Source organism: Hipposideros armiger, unplaced genomic scaffold (assembly GCF_001890085.2).
Source record: "Hipposideros armiger isolate ML-2016 unplaced genomic scaffold, ASM189008v1 scaffold_7, whole genome shotgun sequence".
NCBI classification, from domain to species: Eukaryota; Metazoa; Chordata; class Mammalia; order Chiroptera; family Hipposideridae; genus Hipposideros; species Hipposideros armiger.
In genome coordinates this window covers 6,669,692-6,694,290 of record NW_017731357.1, presented here as the reverse complement: position 1 = coordinate 6,694,290, position 24,599 = coordinate 6,669,692, and the positions used below count along the sequence as shown (strand labels likewise).

Below are 24,599 nucleotides of genomic sequence, written 5' to 3'. Positions count from 1 at the left end.
CCACACACACACACACACACAATGCAGGCCAAGTGTAATCAACTGTAAAGAGGGGGTGGGGGGACACCAGCAAGGATTGACCAGGTGACTCATTGCCCAACCCAGGCTGGCGGCCATGCATCCCCCACCCCACCCCACCCCAGGCAGAGCTATGGCCACAGGTCAGCTCAGGGACCAATGCCCAGACACTTCCCCTTCCCCATCAGTCCAGGCCACTGCTCAGGCTTTTTGTTCCTTTCACTTTCTTTTATGGTTGTGCCACACGCAACTACGTGTGAATGGCAGGGGGGGGCATGCTTGGAAGCTGGTGTCCCTCCCCAACAGGAGGAGGCCCAGGACAGAAAACCTAGGTTGAGTGCAATTAATCACCCTTACTCCCCTCTCCCTCCCCCCAAAATCCCACACCCTCTTCTGTCTAGTCTCTAGAGCTGGGTTCCCACTGGGCGTCTACACAACCTGGGGGCAAATCCAGAATAAACGTTCCACACAACTCCAGAGGGAGTGTCAATGCACCAGTAGTCTCCACCACAGCTTTGCAGTTATAAAATACACTTAATACCCCCCTCGCGCTCCCCCCGCCCCCCCCCCCCGCAAGGAACAAGCTATACCATAAGGCTATTAACAACAGCTATCATTAGTACACACAGGAAGCACAAAGGAACTTTTTATGAATAAAAGATACATAAAACACAGGGGGCCCTGCGGTCTGCACCCGCGTTCCATGCTGATTGTGAGCCGTGTGGGGGTCTCGGGAAGGCTGGGGATGACGGTCAGAGGAGGAGCGGGGCACCCACTTTCTTTACAAGGAACAATGGGAACCCCATGTCTGCTACTCAATCTTGGAACTCAGAACACCCCAAACAAAGGTGTGGAACAAGTGCGGCATAGATGGGGCCCCGTGAATTTTTTTGGCTGTTCAGAGCTTAATTACTCCTCCTTGATCCGTGGGACTAGACACGACACCGCCAAGGTTAAAATGCCCCGAACAGCGCCGAGCAGATGTGAGCGAGCTGGCAGACGCGCAAATGAGGCCTGCCTCGGAGCACGATAACAAGTGACTAATACATTGCATATCGTTGAAAGAAAATTATTTTTCTCTAATTTGCATTTGCTTGGGGGAAAAAAAAGCCAACCAGAGTCCCTCCTCACAAGCACGGAGTCTAATCCTGGAAATACAGCCCGGCTGCTTTAAGAGAGCTGGAAGGAGGGAAAGACTGCCAGTGTTTTGGCGTTGCGGGCTTGTTTATCTTTCCGCCTTTCCTCCAAGGCGAAACTCGTTTTGCAAGCAACATTCCTACAGAAAATGGCACACGTCATAAAAAGAGACCAATTTATAGAACTGGCACCGAAGTTCATGTATCACTCCAGAAGCATCTCCCAGCTCCCCACTAGGGAACCCAACTAGATATAGAAGTCCACATTAAAACTCAGAGGGGAGACCTGGTTTGGGTGGGTGGGTGGTGGGTGGGGGGGATTCAATGTGCAGACATCCTGCAGGCTGTACACCCAGGAACCAAGCAAAGTCACACAGAAAAGGTCAGGATATAGAATTAAGTTAGCTCTAAAAGACCCTCCCCTCCAAACCCTAGGGGCCAGGGCTGCGAAGAAGGCTTCAACCTTGGGATGGGGTGGGGAGCTAGTTTTACACCCAGCTTGTCCCAGGACAACCCAGAGGCAGACCCACCTTCCTGGTCATCCATGCATTTCCAGGACTGGCCCGAGTGGGTGAACTGCTGCCACCAACTGCTCTCCCTCCCACCCCCGCGCCTCCCCGTAGTGCCTGGCAGGAGACCAGGAACTCAGAAAAGGCCTGTGGCTGTGGACCTCTAGTAGATTAAGTCACAGAGCGGGGTGGCGCTGTGGGCAGACCTGAGGACTTCACCTCTGAGTCCCTGCAGCTAAAGGCAAAGACCCTCTTGAAAACGGGCAGGCTTAGGAGGGAAGGTTAAGGGGACGTGGATAATCAGAACCCAAGCTGCACTCCTCCCACCCAACATAGCCCCCTCTGGGTCCCAAACCCACCCACTTGGATTTCCAATCAGGGGAAAGGAAACGGTCCACATAGCGCCTGCCTGTCTTTCTAATTTGTCAAATAAACGGGGCCGTTTCAGAGGGGAACAACGGTCTTCAGAGCCTCTGCAATTTCCAGAAAGCCTTCAGTTAATAATACATTCTTTCCAACAAGCTTGCTTAGGGCTGAAAGTTATTTCCCCCAAATCTTAAAAATCCTGTCACAAGCGGCTAAGGACCTAGGTCCACAGATCCTGGCCAAACCCCTCCAGACAGGGACACTCATGACCCCACGAGCGCTTCTCTCTCCACCTCTGCCTAACAAGCTCCCTAAAGCACAACACGCAAACCATCCTGCACCTCCACCCCAATCCTGAGAGCCAGACGTGTGTGTTGGGGTAGGGGAGGGGGGAGGTTGCTGCTGAGCTTTCTCTCATCTGAGGACGCACTCTGGCCAGAAAGTGGTGGCCACCTCTGCAGCTCTCAGAGGGCCTGCATAGTGTGCGCTTTGTGTAAGTGCCGAGGAGGCGCAGCGCTGCTCGTGCACCAACAGCTGTCACATTATTTGCACTCGCTGTAAACAGCCTTCACATTCCCCCCTTACCACATAGTTAAAGCCAGACTAACAATCCACAGTTCGAGATCAAACCAACAACAGCAGCATTGTGTCTGCCTCTGCGGCCTTCGCACCAAGCCCAGCAGCTGGCAGGTTTCTCCGGAACAAGGGACCCCCCCCTCCCCCCACCCCTCCAGGCTCAGCCAAGGCTAGCCAAGGCAGTATGCGGTTGTCGCTGACTATTGTCAAAGCAAAAGAGCACAGCCATTTCACCGAGGTTTTGGTGTGGTTTATCAGCCTGCTCCCAGAGTTTTCTCTTCCTGGTGGCTTGGGAAAGCACCCCTCCCCCAATTCCTCAGCTGGGAATAAAGGTTGTTCAGACTCCAGGGGTAGATTTCCATGCTCAGCAAAGCATGGGCTGGTCTGCATGGGTCATGCTTGCCTGGGGTCTGGGCAGGGAGGCCTGCAGCTCTCCTGCCATGTCACAGGGTTCAAGCAGCTCTGCACTTTCTGCAGCCCCTTGTGTTTCGGAAATCGTCCAACTCCCTGAATACTTACTGGCCGCCCCACTGATCAAAATGTCTCCTTTATGATTTTTGGTTAAGTCGAACATTTCCATAATCGTCATTATTAGCGCAAATTACACGCCTAATCGGTCCTTAAATAGATTTTAATTAAATAATCATACAAGGCTCATTTTATGACTTAAGAAAGGCATTACTTTTCGTTATAAACTTTCCACCAGGATATAGAATAACGATAGCAGACAAATACTTATTCTTTGAAAATCACCAATAACTGATGGGCAGAGTATCATGAAACAGACCCGGTTTCACCTTCTGGGATCTGTGGTTGCCCAGGTATACCACATCTGCACAACTTTCCTCCTGAGAAGGGTGAGGGGATATCTTCCTCCAAAGCATTACTTCTGTCTTCTCTTTGGGGCCAAAAGAAACCAACCCCAAATGCTACTTTTCCTTCCCCATCTGATAGATTTCTCCAGCTAGAAGACTCCCCTCCCCTAGAGCCCACTCCTCCCCACCCCCAGCCATTTTCTACCCCTCAGTCTGCTAAGAGTCTGGGTGCAAAGCAAGCAGGCTGTGCTGCGCTTGTTAAATGCTGTGTAAAATGCTGTTAATAAAATAATAAATACAAAGGGTAGAGGCTGCTGGTTCCACGGGTGTTTTGACTGGCAATGCCTTGGCACTTGTCATGTGTTTATGGGAGGGCAGACAATTCGAGGATTTACGTAGTTTGGACATTTCTGTACTTCATTCATTCTTTCCTAAATGACCTAGGCCTAGAGCTATTTCAAGTTTGCATTTGTACAGAACTGTCAAATGCCTAAGAGTTTCTCTAATTAAACCAAGTTTCATACCAAAGCTGGAAAATACATACTCTCAGACTCGCCTCATTCCACCTCAGCTTCTGTTACTTGAAAAAACAAACAGACCCTCAACAGCAACCCCCTGTCTTCGCTCTCCCCACCTCCACCCCCCCTTCAGGGGGCACCCAGGGCAAATGTTAAGGTGTCTTCAGATGACAGGCAAGGCCCGGGCTATACACCGTGGAAATCACCACAGTTAGGCACATCTTGGTCATGCTATACCCTCTAAAATAGTGAGCTAAGATGGGGGAAAACTGCTGGCCTGGTAAAACCCACTGTTCACGAAACAATGTCAGCAAAGGCTGGAAGGCATTCTTTAGAGAGGGACCAGGGATTCGTGCCTACTGAAGCTCTTTCAGCACAAAGGCTTTTAGGGGAAGAAGGGAAAAGGGGGGGGGGTGGAGAGGAGGAGAGAAAGGGAGGGCTCCTGTTTCAGAGCAGGCATCCCCTGAGAGTCAAGAACCAAGTGTAGCTTCAATCAAACGCTGACTTCCCCTCTGGGAGTTGAGTAGGAAACCTGATCACAGTAGCTTACTACCGGCCGGGACCCATACAGGTCTGGTTTTCTTCTCATGCTAGTAATTTTTTTAAATACATATCGATATAAAAGAAGCAATCCCTGGCAGACTTTATTGAAAACCACACTGAGCCCTCATAACATCCGGACTTAATCCCTATCAAACAAACCACAGCACCTCTGGCCTTTGCAGCAGGCCACCCCCTTTCACCTCTTCCAACCAGGTCTCTCCCTTCCAGCCACTGCTGTTCCCTCCCCCCAAAGAATGGAAAGACTCGCCAAAGAGCACCCAGATACCGGTTCTGGAATCAATTCCTAACCATCTAATGATCCCACTTAGGGGGGGAAAAAAACCAAGTCCTTTCATATGGAACCCTTTAAAACGCAGAACGCAAAGAACTGTAACAAAGGGAGAGAGAACTCAGGGAGGTGGAGCTGGAGAAATATCCTTGGGGATACCCTGGGAGGGGAACTTAACCTACCTCCTTAGTCCCCAGACTCTGGACTCAGGGGGTCTCCGGGGCCGTGGGGACTGGAGGAGCAACCCATAGGAACATTGACCAGTCATTCAAAGCAGTCACTAATCCTCAGGGGCCTACTATGTGCCAAGTATTCTTCTTTGATCCTAAGGTGGATAATTATTCCCAGTCTTACAAATGAAGAAACTTACTGAGGCTCAGAGGCCATAAATAACTTGCCCCCAAGGTCACACAGCTAGTAAAAATGGGCCACGGTCAAACTCAGTCCTGGAGTTGCGGAGAGGAGCCAATTATTGGTCTAATTGTGCCATTTGAAATCCCCTAGAAGATGGGAAGGCTTCCTTAGGCCTTGTTACTCAACTCCAGGGTAAAAGGATAACCTTTAACACCTAGGCAATTTGGTCCACAAGGAGCCTGGAACCCAGGTGCTCCTACACCTAGTCATCTTGCAGGGTATTTGAAGTCTTATGCAACGCCCCCTCTCCCAATCTCCCGACATTGGAATACCCTGGTGCGAGGCCAGGGCTCCAACAAGGCTCCACCTCCTCCTCCTCCTCCAGGAGCCCAGATATAGGCAGGGGCAGTAGGTAGGTGGCTACTCTCAGGTCTCTGCAAAAAGTGCTGACTCCTGGCACCAGAACTCGCCTTGCCACCCTTGTTTTGCCACATAGAGCAATAAGTCAAATTATCTAGATAGAGCAAGAGCCTTTTGTAAAGAATGCCTACACCTTCCTACCCTTTCCCAGGGTTTTAATCCCTGGGACCCAAGTGTGGTAGGGGACAGAATTAAGACGGAAGTGGCTTGCAAGATTGCCAGGCCTTACTGGACCCTGGGGGTCCCCACAGAAAAGCCCTTCCTTCCCCCCATTTCTTGTCCCACAAACAAGAGGTCGGTGCCCATCCCCAATTTCCAGTTCTGCCCCAGGCTTTCAGATGCTCCGGCAACTACCCACACCCAACGGCTGTCTCCAGCTACGTTCGCTGGGGACAGGGACCCGCAGGGGCATCCGACCGGTTGCCCCTCCGGAGGCTGAGGCTCCGGATGTGTGAAATGGCTCCAGGAGCGACTAGGCGGGCAAGGGCCTGGGCGCAGCGGGAGGGACCGAGGCGAAGGCGGCGCCAGGTCCTCACCCCGCTAGCCAGCCGAACACGCCCCCGCGGCCCGGCCTCCCCTGGCTCCGGGCTTGGAAGTGGCTTGCTCTCGCTCTTTTTTCAAACTTTTCGGCCTCGGCGATCCGGACAGTGTTTCCAGCCCCGCCTCCCGCCCTCCCCACCCCTCAGCTCGGTGCAGGCCCTTCCAACCTTAAGGGAGACGACATCCCCCCGACCCCCTCCTCCAGGCACCGCGATACTGTGGCCCGGGTAGACTCCTCCTCCCCCACTTGGGCCACCTGGAGCGGGCGGCTTCTCCAAGAGATCAGCGTGCGGCCGAGCCAGGGACGGTTGCGTCCGGGGAGGAACTCCGCAGCCTCTAATGTTCCGAGCCTGCCCGCGGCGCGCGTGCGGTAGACCCCACACTCACGCGTTCCCCGAAGGACCATATGCGCGGGGAGTGAGGCGGCAAGGGTTATAGGAGGCTTTTTTAAAAATTTAACTCTTCAGATGGAAGAGTTCTGGGTGTCCCTGGCATGACTGCGAGCGATCGGGTAGAACAATAGAAATGGGGGTGCCGGAAATGGTGCAGGAAGACCCCTCTAACCCTATAAACCTCTCCTTCCCCTCGCAGTTACTATTAGCATTAAAAGACCCCAGTGCCTTTAATGCAATAGTGCCTGTTTATAACTTTTTCCCGCTGGGTCCCCACACCCTAAATAAGTCCCTCCGCACACTATGAAACCACAAGGGCAAACACTGTTCCCAAATTTGTGACCTGAAACTCTAGGGCCTCTCACCTGCTCTGCCCCCGGTACCCAGACCTGACTCATCCATCCTCCTCCCCCAATAGTTCCTCTGGTTTGCACCTAGACAATAAATTTAGTTTAATTTAGCTTCCGGTCTTTAATTTTAGCAGGTCTCCTTTTTGCATGCAAATCAATATGGCAATTACCATCTAAAAGCTCGCCCAGCCCCGGGTCAATGTAAATTGATCATTGTCCGCCTTCCACAAAATAACACCGGGAGTCTGTGGTGCATAATGAGATTATACTGGAAACTGTCTTTTAGATCACAAATTATATTTTATGCTGTCAGGATCTTCTCCTAGCGGACTTCCTCGCTAGTCTAATCGCGGGGATCCAAGCCCGTAGGTGCTGAGAGGTGCTGTTGGCTGGGGAGACATGGCTCTAAAATACCAAGTGGGGACCCCCATTTCTGAGACCCTCCATTGGGGGAAGGCCGAGATGAGCTTGCGCTGGGAAGGGGGCCTTCTACAGAAATATCGTGAAAAGTATCGTTCACTAATTTCCATCCAACACCAAGTCAGATCCCCTTCCTGAGGAACACACTGAACAACTAGGGAAAGCCGTCGGGCCAGGCAGGAGGTCGGGGGACGTCCTGGGCCAAGTGCAGGCCACGAAGGTGGCTTGGCCACCCCAGGAGGCCATCCACTTCTGACCCTGCTACTTCTCAACCCGGCCGCCGCCACTCAGGCCCCAGCAGCGAAGCCGGCTTTGCACACAAGACGGAATCCTGCGGGCCGTGCACACTAGCAAAGCAGCTGGGTCCGACCTCGGCCTCCCCAAACTGGGCGAGGCCGAGGCCTCCAAGCAAAAAGGTCCTTTCTCGTCTAGAGCACCAGCCTCCCGCCCCTTTGCGGCCCCCAGGGCACGGGTGTGACCCTGGGGCCTAACAAAGGGCCATCTGATCTCCTTAGGCCTCTGGCTTGCGGGGAAGGGTTGGGGCGCGGCGGCCGAAGAGGACTCGCGCGGTCCCCCACCCCGCCGGGCCTCCAGGCGCCCTCGAGGAAACCATTAAGGTGGCATTGTCAGGGCTGTCGGGCGCTCCAGAGGGCCGACCTGGGGTTCGGGCAGCACTGCTGCGCGAGCCTCCCGCACAGCCGGCGGCCCTGGCCCGGCCCCGCCCGACCTTTCGAGGGCTCCACCCGAGTGCAGTCTTCCCAATAAAAGCTGGAATTCCCGGCTGGGCTCAGACAAAGAGGGACCGCGGCAAATCGACACCACGAGCAAACCAAACCCTAGCCTACTTTACACGTGTGCGTCTAGGGTCACAGAGGTGCCTGCTAATCCACGATATGCAGACTGTCCCTGCAAGGTCTCTTCCAGGAAAAAACAAAAACCAAACCAAACCAGAAAGCACACCAAATGAAAGGCTATCTCCCCTATATTCCTCCCAGAGGCCGAACTTCGCACTTCTCCGGGTTCTGTCTTTATGGTTCTGTCTTTAACAGTCCACTAGGCCCTATGCCACCTTAGCAAACAGTTTAGCAGTGCAACATCCATTCCTCCCTCCTGACCCAAAGTGGAAAGCTCCTCTCCTCCTTCCTCCATCCATTCAATGACAAGAACTCAAAATCTCTTAAAAATCCTCCTACCTGCGCAACCCATACCCTCTCCTCTGCTCTGGATGGGAAGAAACTGTAACCAGAAGTATCTTGGGAATTGAGGGTCATCCACCCTTAGCTAGGCCTCTTTGCCTTCAGTTCCCTTCTAGCCAAAGGCACATTATTTCCTTGTGAATTGAGGGTGCGAGAGTAGTGGTGTGGCCCACACATCCATATTCAAGACTTTCTCACTCCTCAGGAAAGTCCTCCTCAGGCACTGAGTTTTTGTCATTCAGCCTGTATATCTAAGCATATATGTATGCAAATAAATGCTTTTTCCATTTCCAAGGGACCCTCTTCACACCTTTAAATGGACTTTTGTCTCTGGAACACAGTTACAGAAATTCTGCCCTAGTTTCCAGCTCAACAAAATCTGGGATTGTCTCTTAGAATATCGCTATAGAGGTCTCTGTATTTGCAAATCCATGTTTACATTTCTTTTGGCCAGTTCTTTATCTCTTATGTATCTCTTGTTCCTTGTGGGCACTGGAGCCCAAGTGTCTTGATTTGTCTCAGCACATGTCATCCAGGTACACATCTTAATCTGCGCATTCCTAACACATACACCTCCTCACTACTTACATTCTTGCAGTTGCCTATAGCTTTAACTCATTTGCAAGCCAGACCAATATGGGTTTGTAGCTTAAATGTAACTAGAAGATCTCCCTAGACCACAAACCCTGAGAGTAGGGGGAAGGCGACAGGAGTGCTACTAATAATTTATTTATACATAGGGTAATCCACCCACCAATTTTAACCCCTGGATAAAACTAGACCAATGCCTGAAGAGCTGTATGAAATTTTTAGACCAATTCAATATTGACCCCATGTATGTCTATACAAATGATCAATCTTGTACACACATCACTGTCCAACTCCTGTTTGGAGGCGGTCTCCTTGCACATATCTGATTCTAGCTCCCCACAAGTTCATGGTTAAAAGTGGGTATTTCTACAGACAACTCAAGGACCTCTTTGCTTCCTCCAGTGCATACCTGTACACAGTGGCCTGGCTTTTCAGGCTGGGCTCTTCTGTCTGCAGCAGTCTTGGTCAGAGGCCCCACCCAACTGACTACAGCTCTGAGCAGACCTTCCCATACTGGATCGCCCACATCATTAAGGTCTACATCTGCCATCTCCCAAACTCAGTTCCTTCAAGTGAAGGTGCCCATTGTGTTCACACACGCCCCCACTGAGAAGTACCGGGTCAAACTAGATCATCTAGCAGCTGCATTTTGTTTGTCGAAGAATCGAGACCAATGCACTAGGATGTGAGCGTGCAAGCAGAGGAGAAAGGAAAACCTTAGGCCCAGGCTCCTGCACCCCCACACACCCCGATATTATGCCTCCAGGAATTTCTGCTAGGCTCTTTGCCCCCACCCGATACACTCTCCCCACCGCCTTTAAAGGGTTAAGAGAAACCCTCACAGTCTTCCCTCCACCCTGTTCGCTGGGCCCGCAGGCTGGCTCGTTCACTCGCTGCTCACGGGAGTCTGCCGCCGCCTCCGCCTCCGCGGCCCGCCCCCCCCCTTTCCCGTCCTTCAGCCGGGAGGGAGCCTGCATGCCTGTCTAGACCGATCTATCACAGGCACACCAACAACACCCGCGAGAGCGCGGAGACCCTGCCCAGGTCCCCCTGCCCGCACGGTTCCCGGCGGACAGAACCCGGGAAGCGTGACCGCGCCTGCGGGGTGGAAGGGGGAGCCTACTGGCGCGGGCCGCCCCGAGCGCACCGCAGGTCCTCCCCGGCCCCGGCCCCCCGAGCTCCCGCCAGCCCGGCTGCCGGGACACAGTCACAGCTCTGCGCGCTGGGCAGTCCTATTTTTATCTTGTCTAATCCCAAACTGGGCGGGGAGCACAGGCGTCGAGCTTAGAGAACAAGAGATAGGCGAGGGAGGCGGGGAGGAGCAGGCAGGCAGCGACGCGAGCGGGAGCGAGTTAAAGACACAGTCGAGGCGACCAAGAGCAGGAAGAAAGAGCGGGCTGCGCGGGCCTCGCGGCGCCGCACGCAACGCGCCACCCTGCGAAGTTACACTCGGCCTCCCTGTCGCCCCTCGCTGCCCGGCCCTCCCCATTTCCCAGCGGCGCTCTCCGCAGCTCCGGCCTGTGTGGGAGGCAGAGGCCCGGCCGGCCCTGCAAAGAGCTGGAGAGAATCGCTAATGAGCTGTGCGGCCCATTGATCCGGAGAACACTTCCTAATTAACTCTCAGTCACCTACTGGTGACAGCGCCTCAAAGGACAGCGCTGGGGCCGTCCTAGCCCCAGCCCGGATCAGCCTGCCGAACGCCTGGCGCCCGAACCCCACGCGCTCCCCTAACTACCCCAGGCGATCCTGGTAAGCGGCGACATATACCCGCACACTGAAGGCGAGCTTCGAATTAAACCTGGACGGCATATTAATCACCGCCATCACCCCTCTTCCTCTGCGGGGTGAAATCATGCCCAAAATAAACACAAGAACCAACACTGTAAAGCCCAGACGAGATAACAGGTCGGGAGTGGAGTGGAAAGGGTCGAGAAGCAAAGGTATTCTCCAAGTGTCCACGTATAGGAGTCTCCGAGGTCGACAATTAAAATGCATTCCACACAAGCAATTCTGTTGGCAAAACCGAATCCAACACCTCGTAAGGATTGATTTCGGCCCGTGGTGTCCGTTTCCAGTGCCACAGGAAGTGTCAGATGGCTAGAAATACCCAAGTCTGTCTGCGTTCACCACCCACCACCACCTTCTGGGGTGGGCCATTTCCTCCCCATTTTTACTCCCAGGACATTTTAAGGATCTTTCTCCAAGAGGCTACCCCTAAAACCTAAAACCACTACCTCTCCTCTAGCCTTCACTCAAAAAAAGAAAAGAAAGAAAGAAAACAGCTAAAAACCCTGAGCTGTCTAGTCTAGACACAGCGAGGCTGTGCGAATACCTATTTGAAGAGCGCTGGTTTCTTTTTAAGGTTTGTTTTTAAATACACATAACCCTCCCCCTTCCTTCGCTCTGCCATTCCCCCAACCCCCACCCTTCAGACGCCTGCAGCGCGCGCCCTCGCGCGTAGGCACTCACAGCCTCTAGCTGGAGATCTCGGACTTTCTGGAAAAGATTCATTAACAGCAAATTAAGCCTCGCCCGGCTTCGGCCTACACGCGACCAGACTCCACCGTCTTGGGGACCCAGGGATGTGCCCACTTGAGTGCGCGAGCGGCGGGAAGCCCGCTGGGACCCTGCGTGCCGCCAAGTCGCCCGGCTCCGCACACGGCGCCCCAGGGCTTGCTTCATAAACAGCAGGCGCACGTCGCCGCCGCCCGGAGCCCCCGAGTTGGCGGAGGCTCTGCAGCGCAGCCGCCTGCCTGCTCCCAGCGCGGGCCCCGCGGCGCCTCGCCCTCCCCGCCACGACCGAGGATCGCGCTTGGGTGCGCAAGTTCCTCTTCGCCATCCTCCTCTGCGCCGCACGCCCTCGAAGTGGGACCAACTTCCTTCAGCCACAGACTCACACACGCCCTACAGGGCTTTCCACCATCCCCGCTGCCCAGCGGAGGGCTCAGGTCTCGCCCTCCCCCCCCCACCCCCGGGGCGCCCTGTTCTCCCTTCCCGCCGTCGCCCCCGCACAGCCTACCCCCAACCCCGGGGGCTTAGGACTTAAAACCTACCCCGCACCGGAGGAGAGAAGGTGGAAGAGGGTCGCGGATAGATATTTTACAAGAACATTTACAAAACAAAGCGTCTGACCTGGCGGGCGGGTGGACTGGCCGAGTCGGAACCCCTCGCTCTGGTCGATTTCCTAGTAGTTTTTTTTTTTTTAAGTCCACGTGATTTGCGTTTTGGGGCAAGCCAAAAAAAAAAACAAAAAACAAAAAACCCCGGGACTCCCCTCCCGAGTTGCGCGGCGGTGGCAGCAGGTCGAGCTCGGCACAGCGGGGGCGCCCGCACACGCCGCGTTCCACTAGGAGGAACGAGCGGCCCCCGGAGAGGCGAGACGAAGCGGCAGCGGCTGGGGATTTTTACAGTTCTTTCCCGAGTCGAAAAAGAAAGCAGACGGGTGCCCGCCGCCCTCCCCCCCTTCCTGCTCGCGAGCTAACGCTGAGCCGAGCTTCCCAGTTTCCAGCCCAGCTCTCCCCCCTCCCTCCCGCGCCCGACTCGCAGCACTCAGCGGCGACCGCGCTCCCCGCGCACGCATACAGCCTGCAAACTTCCACTAGCCGAACTCCCTGCTCTCCTTCCAGCCCCCCGGGAGGTGGCAGGCCCCCCGCCGCGCCCCTCCCTGGTGCCCACGCGGGGCCGCTTAACTTGGCTGCATTTTTAATAACTTAGACCTAACAAATAAAAACGAAAGCGAGCACAGCAGCCAAAGGGAAGCGCGAGGCGAAAGCTTCGTGGGGTACGCGAGAGTCGGAGGAGCGGCCCGCGGCGGGTGGGGGCCCGCGGAAGGGGGCCGACTGTGACCCGCGGAAAGGGCCGACTGTAGCCCACGACGTGCCCGCCCGCCCGCCAGCCCTCCCCGGGGAAAGGTGTTCCGGGCACTGACCTGAAATCCCCGGCCGGGGAGTAAGCAGGGAGCCCGCGATCCGGCGCTTTGAAGTTTACCCCCCCGAGCAGAGTCGAGGCGGCAAGGAGCCAGGGGCGGTTGGGTAGGTGGGGAGGTGTGCGGGGTGGGAGGAAAGTGGGGTGACGACGGTAGCGAGGGGAGATGGAGCCGGGCCGGGGAAGCGCGGCGAGCAGCAAAGTTTGCCGTCCCCGGCTGCTCGCAGCCCGCTCGCGGAGCCTGGCTCGCTCGCTTCTCTCGCCGTCTGCTGCCAGCCGGCTGCCCTCGGGGTCGGCCCCGCCGAGGGGTGGGCTCTGAGCGGGGTGGGGGCGGGGCGGGGCGGGCTCAAAGCCTCCGGGCAGGTGGCGACAGCCCCGAGCGATCCTCCGGGCTCGGCCGGGCTCAGCAGCTCCCGCGCCAGTGCGGCTGTCGCCCGCGCTCGGGCAGGAGCCCCAGCGCCATGTTGATGGATCGCCGCGAGCGCCCGCTCGGGCTGGGTGTGTGTGTGTGTGTGTGGGGTGTGTGTGTTGGCCAAGTCGTCCCTGCGCGGCGACAGCGCGGCTTGGGCTCCTCGCCCGGCGGCTCGCGGGCTCCCCTCCGCCGCCGCCGCCCTCCTCGCTCCCGCTGTCGGTCTGGGCTCCGGCGCGTCTCCTCCGCAGCCGCTGAGCTCGGCCGGCGTTCAATGAGGAGCGTAGCTCTGCCTCACCTTGCCGCTGGGAGCCGGGGCTCCGACTGCCGCCGCACGCCGCGATCCCAACGCGTCCCTCCTCCCCGTTCCCTCCTCTTCCTCCTCCCCCTCCCTCCGCCCGCCCTTTCTCCCTCCCTCCCAGCAGCCGCCTCCCCTCCCCCCGCAGGCGCAGCGCTCGGGCGACAGCCGCCCGCCCGCCGCCTCCTCCAGCTCTCGCAAGTTTGAGCTCCCCCAGCCTCCGCTTACCCTCCGCTGCGGCGCCTAGGCGGTCGGCTTTCGCAGGGGTGATTCCCCAAGAAAGGTTTGCCCGAGTTGCCCCAGACGTCACCGATTCCCGGCCTGGCGCGTTTCGCCTCTCGGGGTCCGAACCCCGGGCCACTTGGGTGGTGCCTCCCAAGCCCCTGGCCCTCTCCGCCCCCGCTCGAACCGAGTTGGCTGCGCACACCCGGCCTGGGCGCGCGTCCCGGGCGAGCCCCAAACCGACTCGGGCGGCGGCGGCGGCGAGGCTGGCCCGAAGATCCCGAGCCCAGGAGGTGGGGGGCGGTGGGGGTGGCTCTCCCAGCCGCGCGCCGAGACTCCCCTCGCTACCCAGAAGGCCAGTGGAGGACCGCAATTACCATAAAGCGCCTCGCACTCTGCTCAGCCAAAGCTGTCAAACCCCAGCGGCAGCCGCCGCTGCCTCCTCTCGCCACCAGCGCTGCGCTCTCCCGGCCGCGCGTCCCTACCGAGACGAAACAGAGTCTGGCGAGTGCCCGTCGGCTCCCTCTCCCTGCCTGGGGCGGCCCCTCCCGGAGGAGCCCTTTCCCATTTTGGTATCTACAGCTACCTGAAAACACCGCCCCGGGCACCAGTGGCCGTTCCGCCCGAACTCCGCACCCGAGTTCCCCGGACCTTTCAATTGTGTGGGAATTGTTTTGAGAGGCAGGGGTGAGGGTGGGTAGGTGGAAGAGGCAGCCCTTGGGGCACGAGGAGGCGGGGGTGGAGAGTTTGGGACGGTAGGGGAGCGGAGATCTGACAGAGTGTCTGCTGGTTCGCGGGCATTTCACAGTCTGCACCTCAGAGGCTGGAGGGTCTGTCCTGGCCCCTAACCTCCGCCTCGGGAGATTATCTCCCGCGTTTTATTTTCCTTGGCATGGAGCAACTTTTGGCTTACACCATTCGCCCCATAAATTTCCACTTGGTAACGTCGTGCTGATCGTACAGCCCGCGCCCGCAGCAGTTAATTCAATTGACACGTATTGAGCTTCTCCAGCGCACTCGGCGCAGCGCTGGGCGCGGGGGGGAGGACAGGGGCAGGCAGACGGGAGGGGGAGCAGAGAGGCGAGGTTCCGGCCTCCCCGGAGCGCAAAGCCTCTGGAGCGAGCCGAGACGGCCCAGTTCTTGAAGCTGGCGGGAAGGGATGGGAGTGGGGGAGGGGTGTTCCGGTCTAACCGCACCCAGACCGTGGGCCCGGACATCGCGGCAAAAGGTGACCCCACTCGGCTCCTCGCTAGGGTCTTTTCAGATGGGGATGGGGAGTCTCTTTCTGCCTAAGGACAAGATGGTGCAGGCTCGATGAGAGCATCAATCCGAAATGGAGGTGGCTTGTAAATCCACACGGAAAGTTTTAAAATATCCTGGAGTGTCTCCATGCCAAAAATAATCAAAAGCATCTCAAGTTGATTACTAAGTCAAGGTCAAGGCCAAGACAGCTCTAGCTAGCAGATCCCTTTTAAAAATTAAACTTAATACTGACTGCAGGACTGGTGTTAGGTGCGATTTTATTTATTCTGTTTTAGTTCTCAGCACATAGTTATAAAAACAGCCCCTTTCAAAGCAGAAGTGAAACATCTCTACCGTTTGAAACCCGAAACTTTCAGCAGAATTGAATCTTCATGCTCCAGAGCTGCTTATAACAACTGATGCAAAAGACAGGCGGGCAGGCAAGTGCACTTGCAGGCAGTGCCCAGCCCTGCTGGGCCACCACCACTTGCAGGACCTGCGCCTGTATGATGGAATGCACGCCTTTTCCTTCTCCTCTTTCTGGAGGTGGATGTCTCTGAAAGCTAACCCACACATTTTTTTAATCTCCGGTAACAAGCAGAAAGACACCTGGACTATTATGCTGTAAAGCTATTTTTTATAAAGACATTTTAGGGCCAGACATTAAAAGTTATTAGACTGAACGCATGCAAGTTACAGACACAGCTGGAGAAAAGGCCTTTGGTTGTGTGTTGAAGCAACATTTCTTTTTGAAGTGACTCCTTTTATTCAAAACAAATCTAAAATAACCGGGAAGGTTGAAGTTTGGTATTTGTGGGGAAACTCTCTTGAACGTGGTTCCAGGCAAGGAGGCCGCTGTGCCACCGTAAGCCACTCAGGAGAGCTGGCCTGGGCGAGTGGGGAGCCGTACCAGGCTCTTCCGGCTTGGTTAGGCCGCCACAGAGACCCTGGCCCTGTGCCCGGCCACCTTCTCTCCCCTTTCCATGCCTCCTCAACTCTCCCCCAAGGAACAGGGTTTTCCAGGAGTTAAGAGTTGCATATAACCGTACAAAACTTTTGGAACAATCCTGGAACCAAGCTAGAGCTCAGAGCCTGCTGTCTCTTGCAGTCCTGTGGCCTGCCAGGGCTGCTGACAAAGGGGCCAGTTTGTCTAACTTTAAAAGTCCTAGGGTTAAAATGAATTGGGACAGGGCACACTGTAAATGTGAAGGGGCCCGGAGGAGGGCTGACTGTGGGAGAAATTTGATGCTGGAGACAAACAGGCCAGTAAATTTGCCTTTGACGTAATTTGCAGCATTCACACACTTTTTTAAGGAGTCTCGCCTCCAAGGTATACTCGTGCAGGCTGGTGGGATTAAGGGGTTTCTCTTCCATCTCCGAGGGACACATTTTCCAACTCCGTGGGATTTAAAAAATATCTTATTAAGGGAGTCCTAAGAGGCATGAGTGTGTGTGTGTGTGTGTGTGTGTGTGAGAGAGAGAGAGAGAGAGAGAGAGAGAATGCTCACAAGAGCGCGCGCGAGGGGGGGGGGTGTTGTTGTTCATGACTCACTGGGAATTAAAATGTGAGATTTTCCCCGAGGTGCTCCGAGGCAGAGGAGGAGAGGGGAGGATAGGGAGGTTATACCTATTGGTCCGGTTAGTTGGAATTGTTCCAGGGAGCAAAAGCAGAACCCTCAGCAAAGGGCAGTCCCATCTTGGGTCCCACTCAGGAAGGGGCTCCGGGAGCTTGGGACACGGAGGAGACTGCAGCGTGTTAGCAGTCAGGGCCTTCCCCTGCTCCCTCCTCCCCAGTCCTCCCACAAGCCCCTCAGGAGCTGACCTGGGGGTCAGGCCGCCATACCAGGCACTCAGCAAGGGGAGGATTTCAATGAAAGCAGAGGAGGAGGCGGAGAGAGCCAGCGAGTACCAGCAAGGGCGGGGAGGCCGCCCAGGCAGCAGAGAAATAAAGAAATAGGCTCTGAAAGGAAAGGTGCTTGAATTCTGCAGTGGTGGGCCACCCTTCCCCCACTCACCTCTTGTCTTGTCCCCTTGGAAAGGTCTACCAGGTTATAACTTATGGCTCGACCGACCTCAGGCTCTCAGGTACTCTCCTGCTACAGACTCTATCCAGGCTCTGCAACTGGGCAAGCAGGTAGGCACTTCGGGGAGCAGGCCTTGGAGCCTGGCCTTTTCAGGCCAGGCTGACTGTGCAAGGCCTGCCAGGGCCTCTTTCTGCACCTTCAGTCACTGCTCAGGCCTAGGGAAATGGCCATGCATCCCGTGGTGAGCACCTGGTGTTTGGGGGACCCTGGAATCCTAACATTGTGTGTGTGTGTGTGTGTGTGTGTGTGTGTGTGTGTGTGTGTGTGTGGCTGTCTGTTGGTGGGGAGGGTGTTTGTAACATTCGTGTAGGATCTAAATGATAAAGCTCTGTAGAGCTCCAACGGTGCTCTTCAGAGGCTGTTCTTGTGTCTATGACACTGATTATTGGAATAGATGGGAATTGGGTGATTACAGATCATGTATTTTCACTTTACATAGTGTGAGCCAGCCTATTGTTAACTATTTTAAGAAACACACAAACACCCGCAATAACAATCTTCTCTGATCACTTTGTAAAAGAACTCAGGGCTTACGCAGTGGTCCTTAAAAGAGCCACTGGCTGACGCCCCAAACACAGGGCATCCTTGTCCTAGGCATTTTAATTATCCGGAACATCTCAGGGTAGCTGCCTTCCATGGTAGGAGACTGCTAGACTTAGGGATGGCCAGCTTGAATATGGCTGTTCTTTCTGCCTAGCCTTTGAAGGGTTATTGGGCCATTTGCGTTGGAGAGTCCAAAAGGCAGGCCCAACGTGGCAGCAGCAACTGCCTCTCCGAATTTCTGGTCTGGGCTCCATTAGTGTCAGGCTCTGAGTTCCTCAAACCCAGAGCCCAGTGGGTGAACTGCTGTTTATACTGAGGGGCCCTCTGGGTAGATGGGTGTCAGCCGAATAAGCATAAACGCAGGCGGCTTCGGGGAGGTCCCGTCTTGCATTCGACCTGGTACAGTACAGCTTAAGAGCCCTCGAAGCCACCAGGCTTCTGCGGATAAACCCGGCCGTCACGTCCCGCCCTGGCTGCTTATTTAGCAAGGCGCCCCCAACTCCTATTTTACCCACCCCGGGACAGTGAGGGAAATGGCAGGGAGGGTCCGAGAACCACCAAACCACTCGCCCGCAAACCTAGGACGCCGGCCTTCCGCCTGAGTCATTTCGGATCCTGTTTAACTCCTCCAGTCCCGTGGGACCCCTGCGGAGGCGCACCACCCGGGGGACTGGAAGAACCCAGAAGGCCCCGCTAGCTCCTCGCTCCGGGCAGGAAGGGAGTACGGCCCAGCAGCTAGAAACGCTGCGCTGATCTGTCTCTAAATACCTCTGAGGTTCTCACCAAGTCGGGCACAGAGGTGAGTGGCGCGGGATGGTTGTGTCTCAGGAAGGTCGCAGCCAGGAGCAAAGCTGGGGGCTGGCGCAAGGGTGAGGAGTCCAAGAGGCCTAGTCCGCCGCACTTTTACCTGCTCCCATTACCCGCTCTGGGCCCACTCTGCTCTGCCTTCGCCCCACGACGCTCCCCCATCCCTGTGTCTTCAGTGCGCTAGCAGCCGCGCACCCCCCGGCCACGAGTGCGGAGGGTGGGGGCATGCAGGGTGGTTTGTGTTGCGAGGCCTGACAGAACCTTCTGTGTGCGGCGGAGGGAGGAGGCTAATGCATAATGCACAGCGCCTGGAAGCCCGGCCATTAGCGGCCTGTCGGTGACACAGACAAACGACTGAGAGGGAGGAGATCCAGCTCGCTCTGGAGTTTAAATATACCAGCGTGGAGGGGAAACGCCATGATTTAAAAGTGTGTTTGCAGACACTCGTATATATTTTAATGATTTCCAGCAGGCCATGCGTCCCAGTCTTGCATCCCTCTCCCCAAAAGGGGGATGTATGTGTGAGGGAAGATGAAGGCAGAGTGAGAAGCCACAACCCGAGACCCACCGCCAGCTTTCAAGAGGTGAAGGGGATGAGAGGTTGGGAACCGCACTGCGAGAAAGCGAGGCCTAGGGAAGCCACAGGACCCGAGGCCATTCCCAGAATTTCCCCCACCCCCGCCAAAATCTGGCCATCCAGCCTTCCACCCCGGACTGGCTCCTCTACGATGTACTAGGAAAGGCCTGAGAAAAAGAATAAATCCTGCCACCCTTGCTTCCGTCAGGCGCCCACATTTTTTGAATCTTCCTTTTCCACTGACGATCCAGAGACCTCCTTCCTCCCGGTTTCACACACCAGTGTTTTTTAGCAATTAAGGCGAGAAAGGGGTGGGGATGAAGATAAGCCCATTTTTTTTTCTGCCATGCAAGTGCGAAAGATAAGATAACGTTAAGCTGGGGCAAAGCGGCTGCTTACAACCTCCCCTCAGCGATTTTGATCGGTCACTTCTTATCTCGCCAAAATGCTCCTTTCAAAAACTGCATCAAAAAAAGAAAAAGGCTGAAGGGAAGCATTTTCATTTGGAAGTGACATTTAAAACCCACCTCTATGCCAGCAGCCCCCCTCCCATCGGCGGGGCTCTCCAGGAAAAGTCGCACCTCGACTCCAGGGTTTTAGGCTTTCTCGTGGGGGGCAGGATTACTAGTGTAATTAGGCTGAATAAAACCAGGGATGCGTGATGAGGATTTATCCTGCATCCAGCCCCAAGCTAGCAGCCGGGTTTTCCTACTCTTAGTTACTGATCGGTGTTTGTGTTTCACCACCGCGCTCGTGTGTTGAAACTAAACAGGTAGTTACATTTGGGAGAGTCCTATAACTGTGTCAACACGAAGTGGTTGTTAATGCGAAATAATAAGAAACTGATTTTTACAGGCCCTTGGAAGGGAAGGAAAAGGCATAACACGTCCCAGAACGTGCTAACTCAGCCGAACTGGACTCTCGGGGAGTTTCATAAAAATCCTTTTTCCGCACAAAAATCTCACGAAGGGGTTTCCGGAAGAGCTTGTATTGAGGGCGGTTTCGGTATTGAACTCCAAGCCCGCAGGGCGGCAAGTAAATTACCCCCAGCTCCTGAGGCTGGCCCCGATCGCTAACATCAAGGCGGGCGCCCCAGACCGAGTTGATGAGCCTCTGCGCGCACCTCCGCCTCAGAGCTCCGAAGCTCCCACCTCCTCTTCCCCCATCCCGGGTTCGCACCTTGGCGCCGGGCACACACTGAGTTTGCCCCCTCTGGGCCGGGCTGCACGATCTAAAGCTCGAGGCCAGCCTCGGCCGGCCAGATTGTCCCCGGGGAGCAGAAACCGCCGAGTGGGGAAACCCCTCCTCTCGCCCTTCCCCGAAGAGCCAGACCGCGGCGTAGGCGCCGAGCTAGCGGGCATCCGCTGACAGCCGGGCCTCACGTAAGGCCCACAAGCGACCCATTAGTCAGCCTGAGTTCCCCTCGGGCGAGCCGTCTGGCGCGGCCCCAAGGCTGGGCGCAGAGAGGGTGCGGGGTCGCAGCGAGATGGGAGTGGGACGGGGGCACGGATTCTGCGGGGCCCGGCCGGGCTCGGTTCCGCGTTCCTGGACCCGCGGGTAAGCTGAGCCGGCGGAGCAGGCCGCTCCCTGGCTGGCGCCGAGGCGCCGAGCTGCGCTTCACGTGCCCGCCATATCAGCGGCGGCGGCGAGGGGAGGGGCAGGGAGGCGCGCCGCAGCTCCCGCGGGGTCTCTGGCCCCCGCCTCCTCCTCCCCGCTGGGGGCTGGGCTGGGACCACCTCGCAGCCCCCAGCCCCGCGCCAGCCCAGATTGGCGCTGCCAGACTCGGAGAGGTGCCTAGGGCGCCGCTCCGAAAGCTGCGAAGCGGCGGCAGCCAGAGGAGGGTGCTCCTCGCGGCCGCCGCGGGAACTTCCCAGCCGCCTCGCCGCCGCCGCAGTCACCGGGACCGGAAGCCCTTGCGCCGCCCAGAGCGGCGTCCGCTGGCCCCCAGGGCTGTTCCTGACGAGGGCCGGCCGCACGTCATCCTCGATCCCTCCAGGTCCCAGCGGCCGCATTCGCCCTGGGGCATCCCCATTTAAGCCCTCAGGACCCTTCTCGCGCTCCAGGGAGACCTCCCTCTACACCAACCGCCATAAGCCCCCCCACCAACCCACCAGCCCCGCAGCTGGGTCGGGAGGGGCGAGGAGCTGCCACTCCGGCCGGGCAGGAACACCTGCTCCCCTGGCCCTGCAGCTGGGCGCGTGGTGCCGGGAAAGGCAGCCTACTGTAGTGTGTAGAGATCGCGGAGGAGAAAATGGGGCTCCGAAGCTCAGGGTCAGGACCAGCCGCTCCTGGGCCGCCCCCATCTCCCACCCCTTCTGTGCCATCAAGCCCGAATCCTAGGAACTGGGGTCTCCTGAGGGTTTAAGGGTCACCTCCCATGGTATGGGGCTCCTGGCCTTAAGAGGTCGTTCGCAAGACAGATGGGGCAAAACCTGTTTTGGGAGCCTTCCCGGTGTCCTCCTCCGCTCTCTAAACCAGACACACTCATCTCCCCATGGCCCCCACTCTAGCCTCGGGCGGGGAACGAGAGTAGGTCATGGCGGCACTAGCAACTCCCCTCCCCCACGAAAGGTCTGGTACGGGGTTCGGGCTTTGCCATCCCACGTGGGGAGGGCCGAAGGACTCTCCATTTCCTCCGTCCCCGGAGGAGATCAGGCGGCCCAAATGACCTGCGCTGCTCGCCCTGCCTCACCACCCCCTCCCCCGTCCCGCCCTCCCCAGCAGTCCTGGCCCAGGGCCCGGGCGGGGAAGGCGTTGTTTTGCCAGCGGGAGCCGAGCGAGTGCGCAGAGAAAAGCCTCCCTGCTCTAATGAGAGTGCACACAGCGCTGCAGCGAGGAGGATGATTACCCGGCGGGCGGGTTGGGGGGGGGGCGCAGGCCCCGGCCGCGCCTGTCTGGCTGCTAATCGCACGCTTTCTACTGTTACGGAGGCAGGCGGGAGCCGGCGGCCGAGCCCAGCGCCGGCGACTCGGCGGGTGACACGGAAACATGGCGCAGCGCCCCTCCCCCGCCCGCCCTCCCTGCGCTCCCGCCTCCCGCCTCGCACTTCCTCCCGCCCGCGCGGCTTTTGCAGTTCTAATGCTCTGCTGTCGGCCCGGCACCATTACGTTAGCAGCCGCTCCTCCGCGGCCCCGCGCGTCTTTCCCCTTTGTTTTCGGGATCTATAGAAAACGTTTGCTTTTGTCCCAAGCTCTCGTTAAACCAAACTTGTGGTGGCAACGGAAGGCGGTGCGGGCGGGGAGGGGCCCGGGGATTTTGGCAGCAACCGACCAGAGCGTGGTGGAAACTTCTCTCGCTGGGTTCCCCGCCACCCCGCCACCCCGCCACACACACACACACACACACACACACACACACACACACACACACACACACACGCCAGCCTAACACACGCGCGCGCGCGCGCGCCAGGCGCCTATCGACGCTTCCCCCTTCTTCCCCGAGAGGCCTAAGCTCTCCAGGAAGGAGGTCTGGGCCAGAGGGACTGTCACTAGGGATGAAGAGCCTAGGGTGCGTTGTCTGTGAGCCCCGAATTTTGGGCACTCGGTGGTGACCTGGCTCCTGGCAGGCCTGACTCACCTCTCCCCTTGGTCATTCAGGGCTTTGTATCAGCCGGTGGAGAAGGAAGGGAAGTGGCTCGTGTGTGTGGTTTTTATATTCAGAGTTTGTTGCAGTCTCTCAACCCCAACTGCACAGCCTTTATAGGATCTAGGGCGAGAAAGTGCGACCGTGGGCTCCATGGGGAAAGGGTCAGAATCCTAGGCCTGGCAGCCGGACCGTACTCTACTGGTCGGCTCAGCCACACTCCTGCAGAGTGGGGGACAGGAGGGACTGGTCTCTGAATCCAGGAGAAGCCAAATCTCCCTCCCCAGAGCGGGAGCGCAGGTCCCCCCTGGCGCGCTCCCCAGTTCAGCGCGCACGCCGTGGCTCTCCGCACCTGAGCTGCTCAGGCGGCAATTTTTTAAGCCTGCAATTAAGCGAGGCGTCGCCGTGTCCTCTGCTAGTGTCGATCCTGTCAGTCGCACATGGCCTTGGTGCTCCGGTCCGAGGCCCCGCGATTAGTCACAGGCTCGCTTCGCTCCTTCCCTAATCCGCCTCTGCAGGCAGCCTGGGGACGCGGCCGACTTGGCGGCGCTGGCAGGGAGCCACCGTGTGCGGGGCGGGCCGCCTGGCCAGTACCAGCCCCCGCTGCGCCCTAGCTGGCGCGGGCCCCAGGGTGCAGGCTTGGGACTCCCTTCCCCCCGGCAGCCCCCAGGCTCGGGCGGCGGCGCCCCTCCTCCTCTCGCCCCACTCCCAGGCCTGCGAGATCTATTTGTGTGGTGTCATTTGCATAAAAATAGGACAAGTGTTTCAGTGCGTTCGAACGCGGGAGGCGAAATCCTTATTGATGTGTCTGTGTGGAGCCCTCGGTTGTCGGAGCGGTTTGATTTAGGGTGTTTGTGTTGCCTTCTGCGAGAAATGAGGAAATCCTGCGCAACGCCTTCGGCGGCCGGGGCCCCCCAGAGCATCCCCCTGTGCGCAGCGCGGAATAGTCAACCCCGTGGACCCCGGAGCGCCCGGTCCACTGCGAGCAGGTTGAGGGCCAGGCGGGCGGCCCATTATGACTCATAAAACCGGGCGGCCTAATCACCAGCTGCCAACCCGTTTACGTGTGGCGCTTCCCAATGCTCCCTTCGCCCAGTCCGGGCCTTCAGCGGGTTCGTCCGGGACATGGCTAGAGCCGCTCAGTGGGAGCTGATCAAGTGGCCTCTCGTTCTCGTGGGCAGCGCGGCTTCCCTTCCCTGGCGACCCCCACTCTCCCGGCCTTTGCGCCGCTCGCCAGCAACTCCTGAGCTTGGACAAATAGCTGGGAGGGCGCCGGCCGTGCGGAGCCAGTAAATCAATCATTAACTCCCCAGCGAGACCTGGCCAGGGGAGGGAACCGCGGCCAGAGGCGAGATTGCGGGGCGGGCGCCAGCCCCCCCTCCCCGGGTTGGGAGCGGTCCACGCGCCAGCGGACAGGGTGCATGAAGGCCGGTCCCCCCGGGGCCTCCCGATCCCCTCCAAAAGCCTTCGCCTGCCCGGCCTTTCAAGCCCGCACCTCGCCTCGCCGGGCAGGTCGAGTTACTGCGCGGCCCCGGGGCGGGCTTGAACATTAACGAGACGCCCCGGGCTTCGCGGCCTGCTCTCCCCGGGAGAGCCTGCCGCGCTTGGGCAAGCTCCTCGGATCCGGTCGGGCTCCAACAGACTCCGGCTTGCCAAACCAAACTGATCGCCCCCATGTCGACCAGTCTCCCTGCGCCGGCCTCCCCACGGAGTCCACCGTGGGGCGGCACGCAAAGGGTTAAAAGCTCTGGTTCGTCCTGGCTCCTCCGCGGCGCAGAGGAAGCGCAGATTAAAGTGCTTACGGGGAAAGAAACACACACGCACACTTGGGCCTGGGTCGAAGAAGGCCGACTGGAGAGACGGCTCGGAGCCGCC

General features: G+C 57.6%; 1 protein-coding gene across 14 annotated transcripts in view; it reads right to left on the bottom strand.

The window, feature by feature from the left end:
• Positions 1-24,599, bottom strand: part of BCOR (BCL6 corepressor) — a 122,810-nt gene that overhangs the window by 33,634 nt on the left and 64,577 nt on the right. For 8 of the 14 annotated variants that reach the window (XM_019650083.1, XM_019650145.1, XM_019650132.1 and 5 more), the window contains exon 1: positions 12,962-13,219. The exons of 3 other annotated variants lie outside the window; for them this stretch is intronic. The gene's annotated coding sequence lies outside the window, so the exon portion shown is untranslated. Of the gene's footprint in view, positions 1-11,502; positions 11,566-12,165; positions 12,282-12,961; positions 13,220-13,892; positions 14,238-24,599 lie in introns of those variants that run through there. 3 more of the 14 variants (XM_019650092.1, XM_019650115.1, XM_019650109.1) reach the window with 3 other exon arrangements.